The following is a 12,950-nucleotide window of genomic DNA, read 5'->3' as shown; positions in this document are numbered from 1 at the left end:
TTTTATTAAGCTGGGTATCCCATCAATTGGAACTCAGTTTTTCATTTCTGATTTAACTATCTGGGTCATTCATCAAAATGTGTTGTGGTGCTAGGGTCCTAATTCCTGCAATAATGCCATAGCACATGTGATATTTATCACAATGCATAACATGAAAGCAAATTTTTTGAATTTATTCAAAGGTGTGGGATCAATGAAAATGAGGTGTGCTACTGCATGCTTTTAAGGCTGGAAATAACTACACCTTTTTTCTGGTATTAAGCTGTGTAATATGCCTGAAGTGGGATTTGTGATAACTATTACAAATCTTGTTGTGGCTATTTTCAGGCAGAGAGAGTAGAAAAGAGTAGAGTAGAGTAGAGTAGAGTAGAGTGAGAGAGAGAGAGAGAGCTTTGATGGTACCATACATAGTAGTCAACTCTTTATACCACTATAGGAGGGCCAGCTAGTAACTTGAGGTGAGGTTTTGGTGGTGGTCTAGAGATTTGGGACAAGTTTTACATGCACAGTGAGATGTACAAATAGTACATCACACATTAGGGATGTGAATCGTTTTTTGGCGATTTAAAATATCGTCCGATATATTTTAAATCGTCAAAAATCGTTAGAGGCGATATATAATAGGAATTCCCCCGATTTATCATCAAAAATCATAAATCGGGGGAAGGGGGAGGGGAAGCGGGAGGGCGGGAAAACCGGCACACTAAAACAACCCTAAAACCCACCCGACCCTTTAAAATAAATCCCCCACCCTCCCGAACCCCCCCAAAATGTCTTAAATTACCTGGGGTCCAGTGGGGGGGTCCCGGTGTGATGTTCCACTCTCGGGCCACGGCGCCATTTTGGTTCCTGTCCCCCGACGTCACGAGTGTAGGAGATTGCTCCCGGACCCCCACTGGACCCCCAGGGACTGTTGGCCAGCTTGGGGGTCCTCCTGACCCCCAAAAGACTTGCCAAAAGTCCAGCGGGGGTCCGGGAGCGATCTCCGACGCTCGTGACGTCGGGGGACAGGAACCAAAATGGCGCCGGCGCTACCTTTGCCCTGTCATATGACAGGGCAAAGGTAGCGCCGGCGCCATTTCTATCAATGGCCCGAGAGTGGAACATCACACCGGGACCCCCCCACTGGACCCCAGGTAATTTAAGACATTTTGGGGGGGTTCGGGAGCGTGGGGGATTTATTTTAAAGGGTCGGGGTGGGTTTTAGGGTTGTTTTAGTGTGCCCGAGAGTGGAAGATCACACCGGGACCCCCCCCACTGGACCCCAGGTAATTTAAGACATTTTGGGGGGGTTCGGGAGGGTGGGGGATTTATTTTAAAGGGTCGGGGTGGGTTTTAGGGTTGTTTTAGTGTGCCGGTTTTCCCGCCCTCCCCCGATTTACGATTTACACGATATTTAAAAAAACAAAACTGCGACGATCCGATTCCCTCCCCCCCAGCCGAAATCGATCGTTAAGACGATCGATCACATGATTCACATCTCTATTACACATCAGTGAAGATTTGACATGATTTAGAGTTAGGAAAGTCACACAAAGATGAGATTTCTATAATGTTCTCCCACTCTAGCTTGATGCACTCTCTACCAGGGTACTATCAAGCTAGGGCAAGTTACAGTTACCAACAAGGGCCCTGAATTTGGTGGTTAATGAAACAGATAAGTATGGGAAAATAAGTGTGGGAGCTTGCTGGGCAGACTGGATAGGCCGTTTGGTCTTTTTCTGCCATCATTTCTATGCTTCTATGTACTTAATGGTTGAAACTTAGAAGGTTTTCTATCTAAAGATGTTACTGAGATGCATGTCCAGCACCTTACAATAATGGTGCAAAATTTTTGTAGCGATGCCTCTTGCTTTATGAGTAGAGATGTCCTGTCTCTGCATATATGGAATTTGATAACAGGCAGATATGGAGAGAGCCATTGGACCCCTGCCAAGATCAAACCAATAGGGTGGTTTCCCTGTCACAGGTGATTTTCTTTAAAAATAGTAATAGTAATCTTCAAAAAAATACCATGTTGGGGGTGGGTCTGGGAGAGAAATATGTGCACCAAACCTCTCTCCACATCTCCCTTTTAGTGATGTGGACTTGTCTCAAACACCCCTCCTTTGCCCTTCCCAATCAGTCTCACTCTGTCTTTGAACCACAGTCCATCCCAACCAGTGCCCCTCTCTCCCTCCACCAGTCCATCCTCTCCAGTCACTGTCTTTCTTACCTTCCACCAGTCCAGCCTCGCTAATTGCTCTGTCTCTGTTTCTCTACCAGTCCAGCCCCGCTAGTTGTACTCTCTTTCTTCCTCCGCCATCTCTACCACTCTCTCTCCCTCTACTAGTCCCCCACCAGTCTTTTTCTCACCCTCCACCAGTCCAGCCCCGCCAGTTGCTCTGTCTCTCTCCACCAGTCCACCAGTCCAACCCCACCAGTTTCTCAGTCTCTCTTTTTTCACTGGTCCATCCTTGACAGTTGCTCTCTCTCTTCAGTCATCCCCACCAGTTTCTCTCTCTCTATTTCATCACCAGCCCATCCCTGCCAATTGTGCTCTCTCTCCACTAGTCCATCCCCACAAATCTGTCTTTCTATCCTTCTACCAGTCCATCTTCACCACTCTCCCTCTACCAGTCCCCCACCAGTCTTTCTTCCTCTCTCCCTCCACTAGTCTATCTCCACCAGTCTGTCTCTCTCTCATCCTGCCAGTAACTTTCTATCTCTCAACCCTCCTCCTCCCGTCCATTCCCCCAGTTGCTCCAGATTCAGCTCTGTGGGCACCTGTAGTTACTACATAAGTTATGAATATGAGTATATTCTTCTACATTTATTGCTATGCTTTGCAATTACCGTATATGTATTCCGTGTTGCATTTGACAGTCTGCAGGCATATTGCGCTTACCTCCAGCCCCAAATCCAGTGGGGAGAACACCAATGCTGGGGAAGGCCCCTGAAAGGATGCGTGGCAAGCCGCCATGCTCAAACTGCCTCTGCTTCCTGCAACACCAGCCCTCACACGCTGTGCAGTTCCTAGGCACTCACACGTGACACGCTGCCAGATTTAAAGGGACCACCACGGGAAAGTCTCCACAGCCCCTACCCATGATGTCATTGATGCTGCCCTGTAAAAGGGAAGTTCCCCTACATCATGACGCCCCAGCAATAGGTCCACTACTGCGATGTAGAGCAAGTTGCCTTAGCACTCCTGCCTGTGTTCCTGATCTTCGTTCCTGTGTTCCTGGTTCTTCATCTTCATCCTGTGCTTAGCCTTCAGTTCTTTATCAGGTCTTCCTCTCGTGTCAGTCTTCAGCCCTTCAGTGTCTTCCGTGCCTTTGCCTGCCGGCCTATGCTGCTCCTCACCTCCCTGCCTGCCTACCCATCCCACCTTCCCTTTTTTACTTTGGTCTGTTGACACTCGACTATACTTGAACTCCATCTGCCTTTGACCACTGCCTAACTTTCAACCACATTTGGCCTCTTCCTGCAACCGACCTTCACCCACTCTTCGATTATGCCCATTTCTAGCCTGCCCTGGACTTTGGTCTGTGACCAAACCATCTCTACTAATCTCCAATCTCCAGCTCATCAGCAGAGGCGGCTACACGGGCCTATCCTTGCTCTAGATGCTGCCCCCTGGGTGTGCCACCTGTGCAGTGTTTATGGTTTTCACACTCGATGGTGCCAGGCCTGCCTCAGGCCATAAGAACATAAGAACATAAGAACATAAGAAATTGCCATGCTGGGTCAGACCAAGGGTCCATCAAGCCCAGCATCCTGTTTCCAACAGAGGCCAAACCAGGCCATAAGAACCTGGCAAGTACCCAAACACCAAGAAGATCCCATGCTATTGATGCAATTAATAGAAGTGGCTATTAGCTAAGTAAACTTGATTAATAGCAGTTAATGAACTTCTCCTGCAAGAACTTATCCAAACCTTTTTTGAACCCAGCTACACTAACTGCACTAACCACATCCTCTGGCAACAAATTCCAGAGCTTAATTGTGAGTTGAGTGAAAAAGAATTTTCTTCGATTAGTCTTAAATGTGCTACTTGCTAATTTCATGGAGTGCCCCCTAGTCCTTCTATTATCTGAAAGTGTAAATAACCGATTCACATCTACTCGTTCAAGACCTCTCATGATCTTAAAGACCTCTATCATATCCCCCCTCAGCCATCTCTTCTCCAAGCTGAACAGCCCCAACTTCTTCAGCTGTTCCATTCCCTTTATCATTTTGGTCGCCCTTCTCTGTACCTTCTCCATTGCAACTATATCTTTTTTGAGATGCGGCGGCCATGGTGGGATGAGCTCCACACGGACCTGTCAGTATTCCTGTGTGGGGGATAAAAGCTGTGCTTGGCCGTGAGAAAACTTGTGCAAGGCTGCATATGCACACAGCTTAAAAGGAACAATGCCCCTGAGACCCCCTACTAACAGACCAAGCCTGGGTCTCTCACTTCCATTTCAAGGTTCCAGGACCAGGAAGTTCCAATCCCAGCCTTCACTTATCCTATTCTTAGTTCCATGTTGATAAAGAGCAGGAGTGATGCCCACTTGCTCTCGCCTATGTCCTGGTGCTTTAAAAATTGCAAACAACAAAACTATGCCCCCAATCAAAACAGATTCCAGAGATTAAATGTTGGATTTAAAAAAAACCAAAAACTTTTTTGTTTTTCAATAAAGTAAAGTGGACTTAAGCTTAAGTTCAGCTCTTTGGTTATGAACTGTTATAGCGTTGGTCTTACATACATACATAAAATCAAGAATATTGTTGGTATATAAAAGGTTTTGAAGTATATGACCATTGTTTGGTATTTTTGGGGACTTTAAAAATGGCATCATACACCTTGAGGACAGCACCTTTCACTTTGGCACTGTTCTCCAGGTAGAGAGAATTATTTTTAAAGCTTTGGGATATTCTGTCCTTTTTCCATGAAGATCTAGGAAAGGGGTAAATGGTGGCTGATGTGACAGCTACTCAGCCTTGGCATCTTTAAATGGTGGTGATGGTGGTGGGGGGAACGGATCTGGCCCTAGCCCCAGTATTGACTCAGTTCCAGGAAGGCCCCAGCAACAAGCTGGCTCAGTTTTTGGCCCAGGACTGGGGGTCACGGGGGCCCAGGGAAGGCCAGCCAAGGCTGCCTGAGGCTTATTCAAATTTTTTTAATCCATTCGAGTTTTCCTTTTATGTTTTTGGATTTTTATCATGTTTAATGGGTTTTTTGTTTGCAGCTTGGCAAATGAACTGAACAGAAAATAATATTAAACAAACAAAAAAATAAAAATAAAAAAATAAACACCCCTGAAATGAAAAACAAACACAAATTTGGGGGCTGCTCATACCTAATCTAAATTTTAGAGCCCTAAATTTAGAAACATTTTTGGAACCAAATTTAGGAACCTATATTCTGCCTAAAATATTACCTAAATATAGGTACTTAAAACTTAGGCACATAAGTACAACACCAAGCTTTTTTTTTTTTTTTAATTTAACCTCATGATGTCTTTACATAAATTTGTCCTTAAATCCATTTCATCCTGCTGAATTTTGGTCCTGAGGATCAGATACAAAATCCACAAATCATCATGAAATTAGAAATTGAGAGGTTTATATTCAGTGCAACTTAACCAGATAAGTTCAGAGAGTGTTTGAATATTCGGCTGTGTTCAGCAGAAACTACTTATATAATTATTTATCTGGCTAAAGAGTTATCCGACTAAGGCATAGATTCATCAAAAAGCTATAAATATAGCAAAAATAATGTCCGTGATAAAAAGGGGGGAGGTGGTTAGGCTAATTTCCCTGCTCCTGCATCACACAGGCAATTTCCCCAACCTGTGATAAATTTATTGCACCAGTGCAAATTTTTGCATCGCATAATGATTAATCCACCGCAGGCATGTTACTGATCAAAAAACGTTTTAGCTCTTTCTGTATCTATCTCCATGTGCGATAAAAACATTTTCGGTCAGTAATGTACAAATAACGTGGGCACAACGCACAGAAAAAAGGTGTAGTTATTTCCGGGGTTAAAACCCGCATTGCTGTGCGCTACTCTATCGCATTTGACATTAAGTGCTGCTCATTACCATTAATTCCACCCAAACTCCTCCCACTTGCATAACTAATGTGATATTAGTGCATGTGCGCTATTTACTGCACATGTTAGGGCCTTAACGCTAGCATTAAGATATTAACGCAAAACGATAAATTATCCTGAAAGTGTTAAGCAGGACAAGGGCAAGGCTACTTATCCAGCTAACTTAGGGCCTGATTCATCAAGGCATTTTCTCATAGACACAGAATGAGAGAAATGCCTTAGTGAATCAGGCCCTTAGCTGGATGAGTGACAATATTCTGCCTTCTCTGGCTAAGGCCTAGATTTATCATTTCACTATAATTATAGCGAAATGATCACCTGTGGCCAAAAAAGGGGCAGGGACGAAAGTGTGCAGCCGGATGCATTGCGGCGGTGTGGTATTGCGTGCTGCGGTTGTGGTCACGCTGAACACTTTTGCCCCCATAGCATCAGTAGAAAAGGAGTATTTCTGGTGCTACTGCCAGTGATAATGTGCAAAACATTATCGCCAGCACCGCTACTGGCCCCTCATGTTACCAAACCCCACCCAAACTCTTCCCCTTTCCCTCATTTACATTTTAACATCACGGTAACGGCCCATCGAGGTTTAAAAAATGACCCGGTAAGTTAGCTGGTTAAGTTAGCCCAGCTATAGAGCAGGGTGAAATGTTGCCAGATAAACTTAGCCAGCTAACTTTTAAATAGCAGGGTATATTCAGCAGCCCAGCCACACAGTTGAGTATCTTGGCTAAGTTAGCCGGATATGCTTTATCTGGCTAACTTTCTCAGGTGGATAGTGGCTGAATATATATCTCTCCTCTTGTAGCTTAAAATTAAGGCAAATGCTGAAAACATCTACCTAGTCTTTATCTTAGTTGGCAAGTGGTTCTAACAGTTACAAACTTGCCAGTGGAAGCACTTACTGACTGGGTGGTAACCGTAGTTAATCATTATCTCGAAGTTCATATATTTCATTCTGGAATTCCCCTGGATATCTAAAACTACTACCGTCAGATCCAGTAACCGAGTCCCGTTGGAATTTTACCAAGACCTCCTAGATCTTAAGCTATGCTCAGTTGATTCATCCTGCAAAAACATTCTTGGGACCAGAGACAAAAGCTCTAATAAGAAAAAATGCTTTATTATTTATTTCTTTACGTTTTAAAATATTCATATATTGCTGACATCCGTAAACCACCAAAAGAAAAGCAAAAACAAAAAAACAATAATTCAAAGCAAAATTTAAAAAAGAAAACATTCCATAATTATTTGGAGACATTTCTAGATACTTTCACAGAGATGATGGCTGCTGCACTTCTCTTATTTGATTCATATATTCCACCTTTTGGCACTTCCAAGAAGATGACATTCAATTATTTCCCTACCTTCAAAGGGCTTACAATCTACTAGAGGTGTGCATCCGTTTTCCACGTATTTGTAATATGCAACTTATTTTTTGCTATCTGTTAAATACGTGGGGAGGCGAAACGCATCGCGACTCCCCACGTATTAAACAGATTTCTGTTTAATTCGGCCTAAATAAAAATTTAAACCCCCCCACCCTCCTGACCCCCCCAAGACTCACCAAAACTCCCTGGTGGTCCAGCGGTGGGGTCCGGGAACTCACTCACACCCTCGGTGCTAGTTTCATCACGGCGCCGTCCCGCCAATACTCAAAATGGCGCCATTTTGAGTATTGGGATCAGACGGCCGGCGTGAAAGGAGGTCGCTCCCGGACCCCCGCTGGACTTTTGGCAAGTCTTGTGGGGGTCAGGAGGCCCCCCCAAGCTGGCCAAAAGTCCCTGTGGGTCCAACGGGGGTCCCGGAGCGACCTGCCGTCCGACGCCAGGACTCAAAATGGCGCCGATAGCCTTTGCCCATACTATGTCACAGGGGCTACCGGTGCCATTGGTCAGCCTCTGTCACATGGTAGGAGCACAAGATGGCGCCGATGGCCATGTGACAGGGGCTGACCAATGGCACCGGTAGCCCCTGTGACAAAGGCTATCGGCGCCATGATGAAACCAGCACCGAGGGTGTGAGTGAGTTCCCGGACCCCACCGCTGGACCACCAGGGAGTTTTGGTAAGTCTTGGGGGGGTCAGGAGGGTGGGGGGGGGGGGTTGTAGTTAATTTAGTAGTAACATATTTACAGATCGACAACTTATTGAATTCTCCATACTTCCGCATGAAACGGAATTGACCCCCCACGAATACGGATCATGTACGCAACGAAAACTTTTTGCCTGCACATCCCTACAATCTACCTTGGTGATGCATCAAGCTGCAGGAGTACTCAAATTGACATTAAATAGTGTATATTGTGCAATATACGTGATAACTTTTATGGCCCTGCCCAGGTTCCTTCCCCTATTACAATGACATGATGGGACACTATCAGGTCAGTGCCATTTTGAAAAATGGCATTGATTGGGCTGGGTGCTAGAGGGCACCTTGGGCCCCCTAGCACCCGGCCCAATTTTAAAGGTTTGGGGGATGCCTGATGTGGGTTAGGGAGTGGGGAGGGTGCCTGGGGTTTCAGGGGGTGAGGGTGAAGGTGGGGATAGGGATTCCCTGAATGCAGTGACGTTTTATTATACTTGGGGATGGGGAGAGAGAGGGAGGGGGGACACCCCCACTGAACCCCAATGTTTGTTAGTGATGCCTTTGTGGGGGAGGTGGAGAGGGGTCCCAACAAATTCATTTTACTATTGGGGTGTGGGGATTGGGGTAGACTGTGAACCCCAATGCATTTTATTGTGATTTTTGGAGGGAGGGGTTCATCACGCATGTGAAATGGAACATTTTTTTTTTTTACTTTGAGGACAAGGTGGCCCTGGGTTGAGCTGGGGGTTAGCCCTGACTTCCGCTCAACTGCTTTTTTCTATGGGTAAATTCTTAAGTGAGCAGTCCTTTAAGGCAATGGTGGTCCCTTGAGGATGGAGCCGCCATCACACATAAAGGGCTGCTAGCTTTGTTCTTTTGTTCCACGGTGTTTGGCCGCAAGACAAAAGAACACGCGATACAGCTGCAATGTTTTTTCGGGGGAGGGGCCTTCCCATCATGGTGACATCTTGCCCCCCCCCCCCCCCCACACACACACACACACGCACACTATAGTGGGAACCCTTCTGCAAATAAAACATTGCTGTTTAATACATCCAGGTGTAAATGTTTGGACCTGAGGCAATGGAGGATGAAGTGACTTTCCAAAGGGCGCAAGGAGTGGCAGTTGAATTTGAATCCTGGCATCCCTCATTCACAGCCCACTGCTCTAACATTAGGCTGCTTCTCCATGCCTCACAACTTCACAAATTTTATTTTAAAATGGTGCCATTAATCCTTTTTACCTGTGTATAAAAACAGAGGAAACAAAGGTCCTTCCGATGTTTTACATTGCCTGTAGCAATAACATTCTTCAATATCCCATACTGAGGGTTTTAAATTGATCAAGATCTTCCCCCCGTATGTTGCAGCCCTTCCAATAGCAACAGCACAATGTGTAGGGTCTATGCTATACAATCTAGTTGTGGCAGGCACAGTCATCTGTGAAAAGCAAAAAGTCAATTGCCGCATACCGATGACCCCTTTTGTTGCGCGCCCCATCCGCGCTTGGCCCGCACACGGGTCTGCTCACCTCTCCAACTCCTCTGCAGGTCCAGGGTCAGCCTCTCCAGCAGCAGCCGCAAGCTCCTCCAGGCCTCAGCGTCTCGCGGCGGTGGTCGCCAGGCCTTCCTTTGCACACCAGGCCTCACGGCGGGGCTTGGCGTCCTCCGTGGCGTCGGCCCCGCCCCTAGGCATGCGCACGTGGACCGCCCGGTCCCTTATGGAGCCAAGGGTGGGTCCTAGCTCCGCGGCGCACCCTGATTGAATGCAGTACAAGAGGAATTGCCTGCCTGCACTTCCTTGCCTTGGCAATCAGGTCGACACCGTGAGTGTACTAGTTTGCCTCCGTGTCTCATTGCCTGTTCCAGTCTTCTGCTAGTGTCCTCCTGCTCCAGCGTCTTCCTGTTCCAGAGTCTTCCTATTCCAGCATCCTCCTGTTCCAGCGTTCGTCTGTTCCTGTGTTCCCCCAGGTAGTACCTCTTGGACTGACTCTCTGGTACTGACCTCTGCCTGCTCCTTGACCATGCTGACCGCTGCCCGGATTCTGACCTTTGCTTGCCTCCTTGACCACTCTAATTGCTGCCCGGATTCTGACCTTTGACTGCCTCCTTGACCATGTCTGACCTCTAGAACCTGACCCCTGCTTTGTTTGACTACTCTCGGACTGATCCTTGGAACTTGACCTCTGCTTTGGCTGACTACTCTCGGACTGATCTTTGAACTTGACCTCTGCTACTACTGACCAGGCCTCCTGGATTCTGGCCCTGCTCCTAGCCTTGTCATCGCAGACACTGTACTGGCCTTCCTTGATCCCTTAGGCCTCTAGTCAAGACATCAACCATGTGCCCTTGACCCTGGTGGGCACACCTCTATACTTCCTATCTGGGAGACCCTGCGAGGCCCACCTAAGTCCAAGCGGCCAGGGTCCCCAAGGGCTCCACCCAGGGGGACCTCGGGCTTCCAGTGGTGAAGCTCCAGTTAGCTTCTGTCTCCTCCTGTGCTCCGCCACCTGGTGGCAGGTGCTTCCTGGGTCCGACCAGGGAGCCGCCCTACACTGCTCCAGAACAAGGATCCACCTCCAAGCGCAACACCTTTAGAGTTGCACACAAAGATGATCAGCCTTTTACCTAAAGCATACTAAGCAAGCAACCAAAAATGACTACGATACATCATGTAATTCAACTTGGATAAAAAATAACAGGCCACAATTCATATTTGGACACCTTAATGACCTTGCCCTCAGCACAGGACAAACTTTTGCATGCAGACAGCACAGCACACAGTCATTTCAGCTTCTAAATTGCTATAGCTTTTGCAGGCACCCATAGCTTCTCCTGAGGCAGGATGCACAGATACTGTGATGAAAACATGCAGAATACAACCAGGTTAAGAAGGCTAACGGCCTCCAGGGTCAAAGTAGAAAAAGGGATAAAGAACAAGAGACTCAGGAGCTGAAGCTCAGAAGGGGGTGGGGTTAGGGTGGGGGAACAGGGAAGATGATGGGCTCAAGAATTTGAGGGGTTACCTTGGCCCACAGGAACATGTCAAGACTTTCTGCCAGACCCTCATGCCCTTGGAGCTGGCTGTCCTTGGGCATGAGACCTAGAGGGTAGCTTTAAAATCGGAGGAAGGAGAACTCCAAACACTTCCTAGTGTTACTCTGCCATAACTTTGGTGAAGGGGCTGAGAAGCTGCAGCCTACTCAACTACTCCCCTTCCTCTTGACCGGAAGCCATCCTGCTCCTTGGGAGAACGGAGCTGGCAAACTGTATAGCATAATTCAATCGGTGCTGATTCTGTGCAAGCCCTCGACACAGTGTACAGAAAAGGAGCATCATGATGTCAACTGTGTGAGGGATAAGTTTTTTTTTTTTTTTTTGTGTGGAAGAGGGGAGTCACCAGTGCTGGCTGTGCCTGCCAATAGTTTTTGTTATTTTTAATAAAAATTAACAACATTTTGTTCATTTTTCTTTCATTTTATTTTCAAAATGAAACAGGAAATTTTGTTTCAAATGAAAGCACATCCCTATTTTGGGGCCAGTTTTCAATAGCCCATGGTATAGCAAGGTGTACACAAAACTTTTGTGTTTGCCTACTTTGTAACTAATTTTCAAAGGGAAACTTTCCGGGTACTTTCCCTTTGAAAATTAGCTGCAAGTACATATGTGCAACGTGGCCGCATGTAATTTCAGAAATCAAATCTGTGCATGCTGCCTTCTTTCCCTGAATTAACTAAGTACCCTCCAGAAAGACCTCTTTGTTGTGAAAAGGATAGTTTTCAACCATGGCAATCTACCCAAGTAAATACAGAATAAGAACAACTTTAGGAGCAGACAGAAGTGGTGTATATTCAGCTGCTAGCTGGTTAGGAATTTTAGCTGGATAAACTTATCTAGCTAACTTGGCCAGAATATTTAGTGGCGCGAGTGCACCACTGAATATACATGGCTACCTTAGGGGGTCATTTTCTATTGGTATCGCACGCAAAAAGTCCCTTTTCACGTGCGATAGCTTGATAGGGGCAGAGTTGGGACCAGAAGAGGAGGAGTCGGGATGGCGGCGGGGCAGACGCAGCGGGCGCAGCAGAAACTTTGCTGCCGGCGATAAGGTAATGTTGGATTCGTGGACCCTTGAGCCGGCAGGGACAGATGAAGACTCACCATGGAAAGGCCCACAGTGGATGCCGAAGCCAGGAGGCGGCACTGAACAGGAGACCGGAGGAATCTTCACCACTGGAAGCCCGAGGTCCCCCCAGGAGGAGCCCATGAGGACCCGAGTCGCTTGGACTTAGGAGAGGCCTCCTGGAAGAAAGCCGGAGTCAGAAGCCAGTAGTTGGAAGCCGGAGTTGGAAGCCAGTAGTCGAAAGCCAGTAGTCAGAAGCCGGGGTCGGAAGCAAGAAGACAAAACAGCAACTAGTAGCTCTCACCAGAGAGTGAACCTTGTTGCAAGGCGATGTCTAGGCCAAGCTGCCGGGTTTAAATATCCCTGCAGCATCTGACGTCATCCGAGGGCTCTCCTCCTTCTTCCCGCGCTGGACCCTTTAAACCTCAAGCCCCCGCGCGTGCGCCTAGTGGGCGGGGCGAAGCGCGTCGGATCGGCGGCGTATCTCTCTCGGAGGGAGAGCCGTGGCAGAGGCCAGGATTGGGCCTAGACGAGCGGGGAGGCGCTTCAGCGGCCCGGGCCGGCCCGAGGTGAGTGGAGGACAGGTACCGGAGCATGGCCCGGGACCGGAACAGGTAAGACCCGTTATCGCCGCCAGTAGCGCGCCCAATAGCGCCATC

The sequence above is a fragment of the Rhinatrema bivittatum genome, chromosome 4, assembly GCF_901001135.1.
Source record: "Rhinatrema bivittatum chromosome 4, aRhiBiv1.1, whole genome shotgun sequence".
Taxonomy (NCBI): Eukaryota; Metazoa; Chordata; class Amphibia; order Gymnophiona; family Rhinatrematidae; genus Rhinatrema; species Rhinatrema bivittatum.
Note: the sequence above shows the minus strand (reverse complement) of the source record.